Source organism: Hydractinia symbiolongicarpus, chromosome 6 (genome assembly GCF_029227915.1).
Source record: "Hydractinia symbiolongicarpus strain clone_291-10 chromosome 6, HSymV2.1, whole genome shotgun sequence".
Taxonomy (NCBI): domain Eukaryota; kingdom Metazoa; phylum Cnidaria; class Hydrozoa; order Anthoathecata; family Hydractiniidae; genus Hydractinia; species Hydractinia symbiolongicarpus.
In genome coordinates, this window is record NC_079880.1 from 26,727,590 (window position 1) to 26,744,471 (window position 16,882).

At 35.9% G+C, this 16,882-nt stretch overlaps 1 long non-coding RNA gene across 1 annotated transcript; it reads right to left on the reverse strand.

Annotated features, from left to right (window-relative positions):
- Window positions 1–1,603: 1,603 nt before the first annotated feature.
- LOC130647894 (uncharacterized) lies at window positions 1,604–4,568 on the reverse strand. The gene is made up of 2 exons (XR_008982896.1): window positions 3,773–4,568; window positions 1,604–2,803 (listed from the first exon to the last, which is right to left on the reverse strand). It is a non-coding gene; the product is annotated as an uncharacterized LOC130647894 (long non-coding RNA).
- Window positions 4,569–16,882: the final 12,314 nt, after the last annotated feature.

Sequence of the window (16,882 nt, forward strand, 5' to 3'; positions counted from 1 at the left end):
ATCGCATTTACAAGGTCACAGTCCAGAATCAGTTCAATTAAGTCCCACAGTCAATCGTTTCACTGTTAAAGGCGATGCAACTTAGACACATCGGAAAAAAATCACTAAATACATGTTGGTACGAATATGTGACGCAACCGTTGTAACTCAAACGAATTAACACCGTTAGAAAGTCAATGAATTGTAGTTTTTAAAACTGTCTCTATTTCTTCAGCCGAAACTAACGGCTGGGATTGGACCCACAGTAAAAAATGACTTATTTAACCTAATTTTTAAATAAAACGCTACCACAGTGCCCAGTGCAATCGCTGAGTTCCAGCAATCAAGTCAAATTAAGAAGAATGTTACTTCTTGTAGTCAAACTGGCTCATTTATCACATTTTTAAGGTCAAAGTCCAAAATCAGTTCAATTAAGTCCCACAGTCAATCGTTTCACTGTTAAAAGCGATGCAACCTAGTAATATCCGAATACTATCGCTAAGTACATGTGGGGACGAATATGTGGCGCAACCGTTGTAACTCAAACGGATTGATACCGCCAGGAAGTCGATGAAATGTAGTTTTTGAGAATGTCTCCATTTCTTCTGCGCGTGCCAACGGCCAGGATTAGTCCCACAGTAAAAAAAGACTTATTTATCTAAATTTTTAAATAAAGCACTACCACAGAGCCTAGTGTACTCGCTGAATTCCAGCAATCATGTCGAATTAAAAACATGTTATTCCTTGGAGCGCATTTGGCTCATTTATCGCATTTACAAGGTCACAGTCCAGAATCAGTTCAATTAAGTCCCACAGTCAAACGTTTCACTGTTAAAAGCGATGCAACCTAGTAATATCCGAATACTATCGCTAAATACATGTGGGGACGAAATTGTGGCGCAACTGTTGTAACTCAAACGGATTGTTACCGTTAGAAAGTCAATGCAATGTAGTTTTTGAAACTGTTGCTATTTCTTCAGCGCGCGATAACGGCTAGGATAGGTCCCACAGTAAAAAATGACTTTTTTATTTAAATTTTTAAATGAAGTGCTGCCGCCCAGTGTAATCGCTGAGTTCCGGTAATCATGTCAAATTAAGATGAATGTTACTTCTTGGGTCCAGTTGGCTCACTTATCACATTTATAAGGTCAGAGTCCAAAGTTAGTTCAATTAAGTTCCACAGTCAATTGTTTCACTGTTAAAAGCAATATGACTTAGTAATGTCGGAAAGATATCACTAAATACAGGTTGGTACGAATATGTGACGCAACCGTTGTAACTCAAACTAGGCTGTTCAGGCTATTTTTAACAACATCGTTGTTTGCTTAGCTTATATGTTAACGTAAAAGAGCTATTATTGTGCTTTCCAACGAGGGGTCACTCACCCTTCTAACATTTTTCTTTCCAAAGTTATGAAGATTTGAAGATACCCTATTGGAGTAAAAAATTAGACAAATTCCTGCGAATTCCTCCATATAAACACTGGCAATATTTTCGGCCCCAATAGGCGTTTTTTGGTGCTCTGAAAAAGGTCAAAATGATGGTATGATGCAGATCAGCATAGTTCGCTAAAAATTATCGAGTTAAGCTAAAATTTGGTATAAATACAGAGAAAGATAAGTACTATATGATTAGGTCGTATATTTTACCAAATGCTATTGCGCATGCGCAAAATTACATTACAAAATATGGTCATAAATTTTAGGAATATAACAGGAAATCGTCAATAAAACACACGCAAATGCATAACTAGGCTACTTAAAATACCACTTTGTTTAAAAATAAATTATGAGGTATCACGTGATTCTTCAAGAAGTACATTTTACGGACCAGATTTTTTGTAATTTCCAGACCAGGCCCAAAATATGTCCAAAATAGCAAAAACGATCATATAAAAAATGCGAATATTATTAAAGAGACATAATAGTATGATCACTACTTATCAAAATAAATTATATATATAAAGTACCATGTTAAAACTCGAAATGTATATTTTACAGACCAGATTTAGTGTAATTTACAGACTTGACAAAAAAAGACCAAAATCGTGAAAAATCATTGACTACGTGTGTAAATATGAATAATTAGGATGGTTTTTAGGTCTCTCAGTTAAGGAAAATACAATTATGAGGTATCACGTGATCCTTTAATAAATACATTTTACAGACCACATTTTTTGTAATTTACAGACCTAAAATATAACCAAAACAGTAAAAACTTCTCAAGGAAATGTGGGAGCAGAAAAAAATCAGAATAGAATAAATATTTTTTTTAAAAAAAAAGTGGGAGTGTCATGAGATATTCTGAAAGTATATTCTATAGACCAGATTCTTTGTAATTTCCAAACCAGATGCGGAATATGCTCAAAAAAAGCAAAAACAGTCAAACAAAAAGTGCAAATAAATAGGCATGATAGTATGACCAATACTTATCAAATAAATTATATGAAGTATCATGTTAAATCTCAAAATGTATATTTTACAGACCAGATTTAATGTAATTTACAGACTTGACAAAAAGACCAAAATTGTGAAAAATCATTGACTACATGTGCAAATATAAATAATTTAGTTAATAAATAATATTACTGCAACTTGGAAAAAAATTATTGTGTGCTCAGTTATCAGAATCACATTTTAGAGACTAGATTTATTATGATTCACAGAAGTAAGAAGTGAAGGCCAAAATGGTGAAAACTCATCAAATACATATGAATAATTGGATAAAATAAAATATATAATTGCTAGCAAAATATATTGTGCTGTTTCGTTATATTTCCAATTTACAGACCAGACCCCAACATAAGTGAAAAAGCAACCACAACCTATGAAAATTAAAACAAAAATGTTTATTACTGCATAATCAAAAAAAATGTTTTTCCTACCACTAAAAAACAACAACATTGAAAGAACTCTTAACATGCAGGGCTCATATTATACAAAGCAGCTCGACTGCAACTATTAACATCAATTTTAAACATCTGTGAGAATGATTCACAAACTTCAACAATGCTTAATTGATTTAACTTCGTATACCATTCATATATTTCACTATTAGTTATTTTTTATGGCAGCCATTATAACTTACTTGATCATCAAACACTAATAATTACACTGAAATAAAATAAAAGCACTTTGCACAACAGAGTAAGGAAAAACTTTAATATGAATTGTTACTGTATAAATAAACGATACCTGCATATCGTAAACATATATTTAGGCCATGGTGGCCAGACACAAGTCTGTATCATACTGAACTTTGCTAGTGTTAGCTAGCTAGCATTAAATGTGCGTGCTTTTCTGGCTAGGATTTTTCTTCCTTCAAAACACAATGTAAGAAAGGATAAAAAGATGTATTAGAGCAAGTCATAACAACCTAGCTAACTAGCTAGACTGTGTTTAACATAGTTTTACAATGCTTAATTTTGAGTGTAAAATTATATCTGAGCAGTAACTTCTTAACTGTTGGCTAAAATCAACAAAATAAACACCTGTACTTGGCACATGGTTTAGCTTTTATTAACTAACTAACTAACTAACCAACTAAATAACTATAACTAACTAGCTTTCAAACTTTATTTAGTATATTCTAGAAATGGAGACAAAAAGGGGCGCCAACAAAAAAAAAAAAGGATAAAGAAAAAAAACATTGTTTTCTTTGCTAAAACATTGCGTTGTTGTAAAAACTCTAATACAAACTTACAAAAGTGTCATTGAAGAGTGTTTCCCTGAGTGAAAATCAAAAAATAGTTAAAATCTAGTACTTTTTCTCAAAATATGAAGTTTTTATTTACCTGATTTTTTTACTTCCTCAAACAGAAACCGGGATTTTCATCTTTGTTTACCTCAGAAAATCATCTACCTTTGCATAGGTACCCAACATAAACCGGCCTAAATTGGTTTAGTGCAAGAAAAGTACCCAAATGCTAAGGTGCCATACGCTCACCTTTAAAAATTTTGAAGTTCTCATCTTCCGCCGCGCCGAGATTTTTTTTGACGGCAAGAATTGTCACGTGACTGAACAGCCTACTGAAACGGATTGATACCGCCAAGAAATCAATGAAATGTAGTTTTTGAGAATGTCTCTATTTCTTCAGTGCGTGCTAACGGCCAGGATTGGTCCCACAGTAAAAAAAGACTTATTTATCTCAATTTTTAAATAAAGCGCTACCGCAGAGCCTAGTGTATTCGCTGAATTCCAGCAATCATGTCAATTTAAGAAGAATGTAACTTCTTGGAGTCCAATTGGCTCATTTATCACATTTCTAAGGTCACAGTACGGATTCAGTTCAATTAATTCCCAGAGTCAATCGTTTCACAGTTAAAAGCGATACAACTTGATAATATCGCTTAATAATAATGTAGTTTTTGAAACTGTCTTTAATTCTTCAGCGCGAACTAACGGCTGGGATTGGTCCCACAGTAAAAAATGACTTTTTTATTTAAATTTTTAATAAAGCGCTGCCACAGCTACCAGTGTAATCGCTGAGTTCCAGCAATCATGTCAAATTAAGAAGAATGTTATTTCTTGTAGTCAAACTGGCTCAATTATCACATTTATAAGGTCAAAGTTCAAAATCAGTTCAATTAAGTCCCACAGTCAAACGTTTCACTGTTAAAAGCGGTGCAACCTAGTAATATCCGAACACTATCGATAAATACATGTGGGGACGAATATGTGGCGCAACCGTTGTAACTCAAACGGATTTTTACCGTTAGAAAGTCAATGCAATGTAGTTTTTGAAACTGTTGCTATTTCTTCAGCGCGCGATAACGGCTGGGATTGGTCCCACAGTAAAAAATGACTTTTTTATTTAAAATTTTAAATGAAGTGCTACCACAGCGCCCAGTGTAATCGCTGAGTTCCGGTAATCATGTCAAATTAAGAAGAATGTTACTTCTTGGATCCAGTTGGCTCACTTATCACATTTATAAGGTCAGAGTCCAAAGTTAGTTCAATTAAGTTCCACAGTCAATTGTTTCACTGTTAAAAGCAATATGACTTAGTAATATCTGAAAGATATCACTAAATACAGGTTGGTACGAATATGTGACGCAACCGTTGTAACTCGAACGGATTGATACCGCCAAGAAGTCAATGGAATTTAGTTTTTGAGAATGTCTCTATTTCTTCAGTGCGTGCTAACGGCCAGGATTGGTCCCACAGTAAGAAAAGACTTGTTTATCTAAATTTTTAAATAAAGCACTACCACAGAGCCTAATATGATCGCTGATTTCCAGCAATCATGTCAAATTAAGAAAAATGATACTTCTTGTAGTCAAACTGGCTCATTTATCACATTTATAAGGTCAAAGTCCAAAATCAGTTCAATTAAGTCCCACAGTCACTCGTTTCACTGTTAAAAGCGATGCAATTTATTCACATCGGAAAAAAATCACTAAATACATGTTGGTAGGAATATGTGACGCAACCGTTGTAGCTCAAACGGATTAACACTGTTAGAAAGTCAATGAAATGTAGTTTTTGAAACTGTCTCTATTTCTTCAGCGCAAACTAACGGCTGGGATTGCTCCCACAGTAAAAAATAACTTATTTAACTTAATTTTTAAATAAAACGCTACCACAGTGCCAGTGCAATCGCTGAGTTCCAGCAATCAAGTCAAATTAAGAAGAATGTTACTTCTTGTTGTCAAGCTTGCTCATTTATCGCATTTACAAGGTCACAGTCCAGAATCAGTTCAATTAAGTCCCACAGTCAATCGTTTCACTGTTAAAAGCGATGCAACTTAGTCACATCGGAAAAAAATCACTAAATATATGTTAGTACGAATATGTGACGCAACCGTTGTAACTCAAACGGATTAACACCGTTAGAAAGTCATTGAAATGTAGTTTTTGAAGCTGTCTCTATTTCTTCAGCGCGTGCTAACGGCCAGGATTAGTTCCACAGTAAAAAAAGACTTATTTATCTAAATTTTTAAGTAAAGCACTACCACAGAGCCTAGTGTACTCGTTGAATTGCAGCAATCATGTCGAATTAAGAAGAATGGTATTCCTTGGAGTCCAATTGGCTCATTTAACGTATTTACAAGGTCACAGTCCAGAATCAGTTCAACTAAGGCCCACAGTCAATTGTTTCACTGCTAAAAGCGATGCAGCTTAGTCACATCGGAAAAAATCACTAAATACATGTTGGTACGAATATGTGACGCAACCGTTGTAACTCAAATGGATTAACACCGTTAGAAACTTAATGAAATGTAGTTTTTGAAACTGTCTCTATTTCTTCAGCGCGAACTAACGGCTGTGATTGGTCCCACATCCAAAAATGACTTATTTAACTTAATTTTTAAATAAAACGCTACCACAGTGCCCAGTGCAATCGCTGAGTTGCAGCAATCAAGACAAATTAAGAAGAATGTTACTTCTTGTAGTCAAACTGGCTCATTTATCACATTTTTAAGGTCAAAGTCCAAAATCATTTCGATCAAGTCCCACAGTCAAACGTTTCACTGTTAAAAACGATGCAACCTAGTACTATCAGAAAAATATCGCTAAATACTTGTTCGTACGAATATGTGACGCAACCGTTGTAACTTAAACGGATTGATATGGCCAAGAAGTCGATGAAATGTAGTTTCTGAGAATGTCTCTATTTCTTCAGCGCAAACTAACGGCTAGGATTGGTCCCACAGTGAAAAATGACTTATTTATCTTAATTTTTAAATAAAGCGCTACCACAGCGCCCAGTGAAATCGTTGAGTTCCAGCAATCATGTCAAATTAAGAAGAATGTTATTTCTTGTAGTCAAACTGGCTCATTTATCACATTTATAAGGTCAAAGCCCAAAATCAGTTCAATTAAGTCCCACAGTCAAACGTTTCACTGTTAAAAGCGATGCAACCTAGTAATATCCAAATACTATCGCTAAATACATGTGGGGACGAATATGCGGCTCAACCGTTGTAACTCAAACGAATTTATACCGCTAGAAATTCAATGAAATGTAGTCTTTGAAACTGTTCCTATTTATTCAGCGCATGCTAACTGCCAGGATTGGTCCCACACTAAGAAAAGACATATTTATCTAAATTTTTAAATAAAGCTCTACCACAGAGCTTAATGTAATCGCTGAATTCCAGCCATCACGTCAAATAAAGAAGAAAGATACTTCTTGTAGTCAAACTGGCTCATTTATCACATTTATAAGGTCAAAGTCCAAAATCAGTTCAATTAAGTCCCACAGTCACTCGTTTCACTGTTAAAAGCGATGCAATTTATTCACGTCGGAAAAAAATCACTAAATACATGTTGGTAGGAATATGTGACGCAACCGTTATAGCTCAAACGGATTAACACAGTTAGAAAGTCAATGAAATGTAGTTTTTGAAACTGTCTCTATTTCTTCTGCGCGAACTAACGGCTGTGATTGGTCCCACAGTAAAAAATGACTTATTTAATTTAATTTTTAAATAAAACGCTACCACAGTGCCCAGTGCAATCGCTGAGTTCCAGCAATCAAGACAAATTCAGAAGAATGTTACTTCTTGTTGTCAAACTGGCTCATTTATCACATTTTTAAGGTCAAAGTACAAAATCAGTTCGATTATGTCCCACAGTCAAACGTTTTACTGTTAAAAGCGATGCAACCTAGTACTATCAGAAAAACATCGCTAAGTACATGTTCGTACGAATATGTGACGCAACCGTTGTAAATTAAACGGATTGATACGGCCAAGAATTCGATAAAATGTAGTTTCTGAGAATGTCTCTATTTCTTCAGCGCGAACTAACGGCTAGGATTGGTCCGACAGTAAAAAATGACTTATTTATCTTAATTTTTGAATAAAGCGCTACCACAGCGCCCAGTGTAATCGCTGAGTTCCAGCAATCATGTCAAATTAAGAAGAATGTTATTTCTTGTAGTCAAACTGGCTCATTTATCACATTTATAAGGTCAAAGCCCAAAATCAGTTCAATTAAGTCCCACAGTCAAACGTTTCACTGTTAAAAGCGATGCAACCTAGTTATATCCAAATACTATCGCTAAATACATGTGGGGACGAATATGCGGCTCAACCGTTGTAACTCAAACGAATTTATACCGCTAGAAATTCAATGAAATGTAGTGTTTGAAACTGTTCCTATTTATTCAGCGCATGCTAACGGCCAGGATTGGTCCCACAGTTAGAAAAGACTTATTTATCTAAATTTTTAAATAAAGCTCTACCACAGAGCTTAATGTAATCGCCGAATTCCAGCCATCACGTCAAATTAAGAAGAAATTTATTCCTTGGAGACCAATTGGCTCATCTGTCACATTTATAAGGACATAGTCCAGAGTCAGCTCAATTAATTCCCACAGTCACTCGTTTCACTGTTAAAAGCAATACAACTTAGTAAAATTGGAAGAAAATCACTAAGTACATGTTGGTACGAATATGTGACCCAACCGTTGTAACTCAAACGGATTGACACCGTCAGAAAGTCAATGAAATCTAGTTTTTGAGAATGTCTCTATTTCTTCAGCGCGAACTGAATAAAGCGCTACCACAGCGCCCAGTGTAATCGCTGAGTTCCAGCAATCATGTCAAATTAAGAAGAATGTTATTTCTTGTAGTCAAACTGGCTCATTTATCACATTTATAAGGTCAAAGCCCAAAATCAGTTCAATTAAGTCCCACAGTCAAACGTTTCACTGTTAAAAGCGATGCAACCTAGTAATATCCAAACACTATCGCCTAATACATGTGGGGACGAATATGCGGCTCAACCGTTGTAACTCAAACGAATTTATACTGCTAGAAATTCAATGAAATGTAGTCTTTGAAACTGTTCCTATTTATCAGCGCATGCTAACGGCCAGGATTGGTCCCACAGTTAGAAAAGACTTATTTATCTAAATTTTTAAATAAGGCTCTACCACAGAGCTTAATGTAATCGCTGAATTCCAGCCATCACGTCAAATTAAGAAGAAAGTTATTCCTTGGAGACCAATTGGCTCATCTGTCACATTTATAAGGACATAGTCCAGAGTCAGCTAAATTAATTCCCACAGTCACTCGTTTCACTGTTAAAAGCAATACAACTTAGTAAAATTGGAAGAAAATCACTAAATACATGTTGGTACGAATATGTGACGCAACCGTTGTAATTGAAACGGATTGACACCGTTAGAAAGTCAATGAAATCTAGTTTTTGAGAATTTCTCTAATTCTTCAGCGCAAACTAACGGCTAGGATTGGTCCCACAGTAAAAACAGACATATTTATCTTCATTTTTTAACAAAGAGTCACCACAGTGCCCACTGTAAATGCTGAGTTCCAGCAATCAAGTCAAATTAAGAAGAATGTTACTTCTTGTAGTCAAACTGGCTCATTTATCACATTTATAAGGTCAAAGTCCAAAATCAGTTCAATTAAGTCCCACAGTCAAATATTGCACTATTAAAAGCGATGCAACCTAGTAATATCCGAATACTATCGCTAAATACATGTGGAGACGAAAATGTGACGCAACAGTTGTAAATCAAACGTATTCATACCGTTAGAAAGTCAATGAAATGCAGATTTGAAACTGTCGCTATTTCTTCAGCGCGCGATAACGGCTAGGATTGGTCCCACAGTAAAAAAAGACTTATTTATCTAAATTTTTAAATAAAGCACTACCACAGAGCCTGGTGTACGCGCTGCATTCCAGCAATCATTTCGAATTAAGAAGAATGGTATTCCTTGGAGTCCAATTGGCTCATTTAACGCATTTACAAGGTCACAGTCCAGAATCAGTTCAATTAAGGCCCACAGTCAATCGTTTCACTGTTAAAAGCGATGCAACTTAGTCACATCGAAAAAATTACTAAATACATGTTGGTACGAATATGTGACGCAACCGTTGTAACTCAAACGGATTAACACCATTAAAAAGCCAATGAAATGTAGTTTTTGAAACTGTCTCTATTTCTTCAGCGCGAACTAACGGCTGGGATTGGTCCCACAGTAAAAAATGACTTATTTAACTTAATTTTTAAATAAAACGCTACCACAGTGCCCTGTGCAATCGCTGAGTTCCAGCAATCAAGTCAAATTAAGAAGAATGTTACTTCTTGTAGTCAAACCAGCTTATTTATCACATTTACAAGGTCTAACTCCAAAATCAGTTCAATTAAGTCCCACAGTCAAACGTTTCACTTTTAAAAGCGATGCAACCTAGTAATATCGGAATACTATCGCTAAATACATGTGGGGCGAATATGTGACGCAACTGTTGTAACTCAAACGGATTAACACTGTTAGAAAGTCATGAAATGTAGTTTTTGAAACTGTCTCCATTTCTTCAGCGCGAACTAACAGCTGGGATTGCTCCCACAGTGAAAAATGACTTATTTAACTTAATTTTTAAATAAAACGCTACCACAGTGCACAGTGCAATCGCTGAGTTCCAGCAATCAAGTCAAATTAAGAAGAATGTTACTTCTTGTAGTCAAACTGGCTCATTTATCACATTTACAAGGTCAAACTCCAAAATCAGTTCAATTAAGTCCCACAGTCAAACGTTTCACTTTTAAAAGCGATGCAACCTAGTAATATCCGAACGTTATCGCTAAATACATGTGGGGCGAATATGTGACACAACCGTTGTAACTCAAACGGATTGACACCGTTAGAAAATCAATGAAATGTAGTTTTTGAGAATGTCTCTAATTCGTCAGCGCAAACTAACGGCTAGGATTGGTCCCACAGTAAGAAAAGACTGATTTATCTAAATTATTAAATAAAGCGTTACCACAGAGCTTAATGTAATCGCCGAATTCCAGCCATCACGTCAAATTAAGAAGAATGTTACTTCTTGTAGTCAAACTGGCTCATTTATCACATTTATAAGGTCAAAGTCCAAAATCAGTTCAATTAAGTCCCACAGTCAAATATTGCACTGTTAAAAGCGATGCAACCTAGTAATATCCGAATACTATCGCTAAATACATGTGGGGACGAAAATGTGACGCAACAGTTGTAAATCAAACGTATTCATACCGTTAGAAAGTCAATGAAATGCAGATTTGAAACTGTCGCTATTTCTTCAGCGCGCGATAACGGCTAGGATTGGTCCCACAGTAAAAAAAGACTTATTTATCTAAATTTTTAAATAAAGCACTACCACAGAGCCTGGTGTACGCGCTGCATTCCAGCAATCATTTCGAATTAAGAAGAATGGTATTCCTTGGAGTCCAATTGGCTCATTTAACGCATTTACAAGGTCACAGTCCAGAATCAGTTCAATTAAGGCCCACAGTCAATCGTTTCACTGTTAAAAGCGATGCAACTTAGTCACATCGAAAAAATTACTAAATACATGTTGGTACGAATATGTGACGCAACCGTTGTAACTCAAACGGATTAACACCATTAAAAAGCCAATGAAATGTAGTTTTTGAAACTGTCTCTATTTCTTCAGCGCGAACTAACGGCTGGGATTGGTCCCACAGTAAAAAATGACTTATTTAACTTAATTTTTAAATAAAACGCTACCACAGTGCCCTGTGCAATCGCTGAGTTCCAGCAATCAAGTCAAATTAAGAAGAATGTTACTTCTTGTAGTCAAACCAGCTTATTTATCACATTTACAAGGTCTAACTCCAAAATCAGTTCAATTAAGTCCCACAGTCAAACGTTTCACTTTTAAAAGCGATGCAACCTAGTAATATCGGAATACTATCGCTAAATACATGTGGGGCGAATATGTGACGCAACTGTTGTAACTCAAACGGATTAACACTGTTAGAAAGTCATGAAATGTAGTTTTTGAAACTGTCTCCATTTCTTCAGCGCGAACTAACAGCTGGGATTGCTCCCACAGTGAAAAATGACTTATTTAACTTAATTTTTAAATAAAACGCTACCACAGTGCACAGTGCAATCGCTGAGTTCCAGCAATCAAGTCAAATTAAGAAGAATGTTACTTCTTGTAGTCAAACTGGCTCATTTATCACATTTACAAGGTCAAACTCCAAAATCAGTTCAATTAAGTCCCACAGTCAAACGTTTCACTTTTAAAAGCGATGCAACCTAGTAATATCCGAACGTTATCGCTAAATACATGTGGGGCGAATATGTGACACAACCGTTGTAACTCAAACGGATTGACACCGTTAGAAAATCAATGAAATGTAGTTTTTGAGAATGTCTCTAATTCGTCAGCGCAAACTAACGGCTAGGATTGGTCCCACAGTAAGAAAAGACTGATTTATCTAAATTATTAAATAAAGCGTTACCACAGAGCTTAATGTAATCGCCGAATTCCAGCCATCACGTCAAATTAAGAAGAAATTTATTCCTTGGAGACCAATTGGCTCATCTGTCACATATATAAGGACATAGTCCAGAGTCAACTCAATTAATTCCCACAGTCACTCGTTTCACTGTTAAAAGCAATACAACTTAGTAAAATTGGAAGAAAATCACTAAATACATGTTGGTACGAATATGTGACGCAATCGTTGTAACTCAAACGGATTGACACCGTTAAAAAGTCAATGAAATGTAGTTTTTGAGAATGTCTCTATTTCTTCAGCGCGAACTGAATAAAGCGCTACCACAGCGCCCAGTGTAATCGCTGAGTTCCAGCAATCATGTCAAATTAAGAAGAATGTTACTTCTTGTAGTCAAACCAGCTTATTTATCACATTTACAAGGTCAAACTCCAAAATCAGTTCAATTAAGTCCCACAGTCAAACGTTTCACTTTTAAAAGCGATGCAACCTAATAATATCCGAATACTATCGGTAAATACATGTGGGGCGAATATGTGACGCAACTGTTGTCACTCAAACGGATTAACACTGTTAGAAAGTCAATGAAATGTAGTTTTTGAAACTGTCTCTATTTCTTCAGCGCGAACTAACAGCTGGGATTGCTCCCACAGTGAAAAATGACTTATTTAACTTAATTTTTAAATAAAACGCTACCACAGTGCACAGTGCAATCGCTGAGTTCCAGCAATCAAGTCAAATTAAGAAGAATGTTACTTCTTGTAGTCAAACTGGCTCATTTATCACATTTACAAGGTCAAATTCCAAAATCAGTTCAATTAAGTCCCACAGTCAAACGTTTCACTTTTAAAAGCGATGCAACCTAGTAATATCCGAACATTATCGCTAAATACATGTGGGGCGAATATGTGACACAACCGTTGTGACTCAAACGGATTGACACCGTTAGAAAGTCAATGAAATGTAGTTTTTGAGAATGTCTCTATTTCTTCAGCGCGAACTGAATAAAGCGCTACCACAGCGCCCAGTGTAATCGCTGAGTTCCAGCAATCATGTCAAATTAAGAAGAATGTTATTTCTTGTAGTCAAACTGGCCCATTTATCACATTTATAAGGTCAAAGCCCAAAATCAGTTCAATTAAGTCCCACAGTCAAACGTTTCACTGTTAAAAGCGATGCAACCTAGTAATATCCAAACACTATCGCTTAATACATCTGGGGACGAATATGCGGCTCAACCGTTGTAACTCAAACGAATTTATACTGCTAGAAATTCAATGAAATGTAGTCTTTGAAACTGTTCCTATTTATTCAGCGCATGCTAACGGCCAGGATTGGTCCCACAGTTAGAAAAGACTTATTTATCTAAATTTTTTAATAAGGCTCTACCACAGAGCTTAATGTAATCGCTGAATTCCAGCCATCACGTCAAATTAAGAAGAAAGTTATTCCTTGGAGACCAATTGGCTCATCTGTCACATTTATAAGGACATAGTCCAGAGTCAGCTCAATTAATTCCCACAGTCACTCGTTTCACTGTTAAAAGCAATACAACTTAGTAAAATTGGAAGAAAATCACTAAATACATGTTGGTACGAATATGTGACGCAACCGTTGTAATTGAAACGGATTGACACCGTTAGAAAGTCAATGAAATCTAGTTTTTGAGAATGTCTCTAATTCTTCAGCGCAAACTAACGGCTAGGATTGATCCCACAGTAAAAACAGACATATTTATCTTCATTTTTTAACAAAGAGTTACCACAGTGCCCAATGTAAATGCTGAGTTCCAGCAATCTAGTCAAATTAAGAAGAATGTTACTTCTTGTAGTCAAACTGGCTCATTTATCACATTTATAAGGTCAAAGTCCAAAATCAGTTCAATTAAGTCCTACAGTCAAATATTTCACTGTTAAAACCGGTGCAACCTAGTAATATCCGAATACTATCGCTAAATACATGTGGGGACGAAAATGTGACGCAACAGTTGTAAATCAAACGGATTGTTACCGTTACAAAGTCAATTAAATGTAGTTTTTGAAACTGTCGCTATTTCTTCAGCGCGCGATAACGGCTAGGTATGGTCCCACAGTAAGAAAAGACTTATTTATCTAAATTATTAAATGAAGCGTTACCACAGAGCTTATTGTAATCGCTGAATTCCAGCCATCACGTCAAGTTAAGAAGAAATTTATTCCTTGGAGACCAATTGGCTCATCTGTCACATATATAAGGACATAGTCCAGAGTCAACTCAATTAATTCCCACAGTCACTCGTTTCACTGTTAAAAGCAATACAACTTAGTAAAATTGGAAGAAAATCACTAAATACATGTTGGTACGAATATGTGACGCAATCGTTGTAACTCAAACGGATTGACACCGTTAAAAAGTCAATGAAATGTAGTTTTTGAGAATGTCTCTATTTCTTCAGCGCAAACTGAATAAAGCGCTACCACAGCGCCCAGTGTAATCGCTGAGTTCCAGCAATCATGTCAAATTAAGAAGAATGTTATTTCTTGTAGTCAAACTGGCTCATTTATCACATTTATAAGGTCAAAGCCCAAAATCAGTTCAATTAAGACCCACAGTCAAACGTTTCACTGTTAAAAGCGATGCAACCTAGTAATATCCAAACACTATCGCTTAATACATGTGGGGACGAATATGCGGCTCAACCATTGTAACTCAAACGAATTTATACTGCTAGAAATTCAATGAAATGTAGTCTTTGAAACTGTTCCTATTTATTCAGCGCAAACTAACGGCTAGGATTGATCCCACAGTAAAAACAGACATATTTATCTTCATTTTTTAACAAAGAGTTACCACAGTGCCCAATGTAAATGCTGAGTTCCAGCAATCTAGTCAAATTAAGAAGAATGTTACTTCTTGTAGTCAAACTGGCTCATTTATCACATTTATAAGGTCAAAGTCCAAAATCAGTTCAATTAAGTCCCACAGTCAAATATTTCACTGTTAAAAGCGGTGCAACCTAGTAATATCCGAATACTATCGCTAAATACATGTGGGGCGAATATGTGACGCAATCGTTGTAACTTAAACGAATTGACACCGCTAGAAAGTCAACGAAAAGTAGTTTTTGAAACTGTCTCTATTTCTTCAGCGCGAACTAATGGCTGGGATTGGTCCTACAGTAAAAAATGACTTATTTAACTTAATTTTTAAATAAAACTCTACCACAGCGCCCAGTGCAATCGCTGAGTTCCAGTAATCAAGTCAAATTAAGAAGAATGTTATTTCTTGTGGTCAAACTGGCTCATTTATAACATTTATCAGGTAACACTCCAAAGTTAGTTCAATTAAGTCCCACAGTCAATTGTTTCACTGTTAAAAGCGATGCAACTTAGTCACATCGGAAAAAAATCACTAAATACATGTTGGTACGAATATGTCACGCAACCGATGTAACTATAACGGATTAACACCGTTAGAAAGTCATTGAAATGTAGTTTTTGAAGCTGTCTCTAGTTCTTTAGCGCTTGCTAACGGCCAGGATTAGTCCCACAGTAAAAAAAGACTTATTTTTCTAAATTTTTAAATAAAGCACTACCACAGAGCCTAATGTACTCGCTGAACTCCAGCAACCATGTCGAATTAAGAAGAATGGTATTCCTTGGAGTACAATTGTCTCATTTATCGCATTAACAAGGTCACAGTCCAGAATCAGTTCAATTAAGTCCCACAGTCAATCGTTTCACTGTTAAAGGCATTGCAACTTAGTCACATCGGAAAAAAATCACTAAATACATGTTGTTACGAATATGTGACGCAACCGTTGTAACTCAAACGGTGTAATGGCTGAGTTCCAGCAATCATGTCAAATTAAGAAAAATGTTATTTCTTGTAGTCAAACTGGCGCATTTATCACATTTATCAGGTCACAGTCCAAAGTTAGTTCAATTAAGTGCCACGGTCAATCGTTTCACTGTTAAAGGCTATGCAACCTAGTAATATCAGAATACCATCGCTAAATACATGTTGGTACGAGTATGTGATGCAACCGTTGTAACTCAAACGGATTGATACCGCCAAGAAGTGTATGAAATGTAGTTTTTGAGAATGTCTCTATTTATTCAGCACGTGCTAACGGCCAGGACTAGTCCCACAGTAAAAAAGACATATTTATCTAAATTTTTAATTAAAGCACTACCACAGAGCCTAGTGTACTCGCTGAATTCCAGCAATCATGTCGAATTAAGAAGAATGGTATTCCTCGGAGCCCAATTGGCTCATTTATCGCATTTACAAGGTCACAGTCCAGAATCAGTTCAATTAAGTCTCACAATCAATCGTTTCACTGTTAAAAGCGATGCAACCTAGTAATATCAGAACACTATCGCTAAATACATGTTGGTACGAATATGTGACGCAACCGTTGTAACTCAAACGGATTGATACCGCCAAGAAGTCGATGAAGTGTAGTTTTTAAGAATGTCTCTATTTCTTCAGCGCGTGCTAACGGCCAGGATTAGTCCCGCAGTAAAAAAGACTTATTTATCTAAATTAATAAAACGCTACCACAGAGCCTAGTGTACTCGCTGAATTCCAGCAATCATGTCGAATTAAGAAGAATGGTATTCCTCGGAGCCCAATTGGCTCATTTATCGCATTTACAAGGTCACAGTCCAGAATCAGTTCAATTAAGTCCCACAA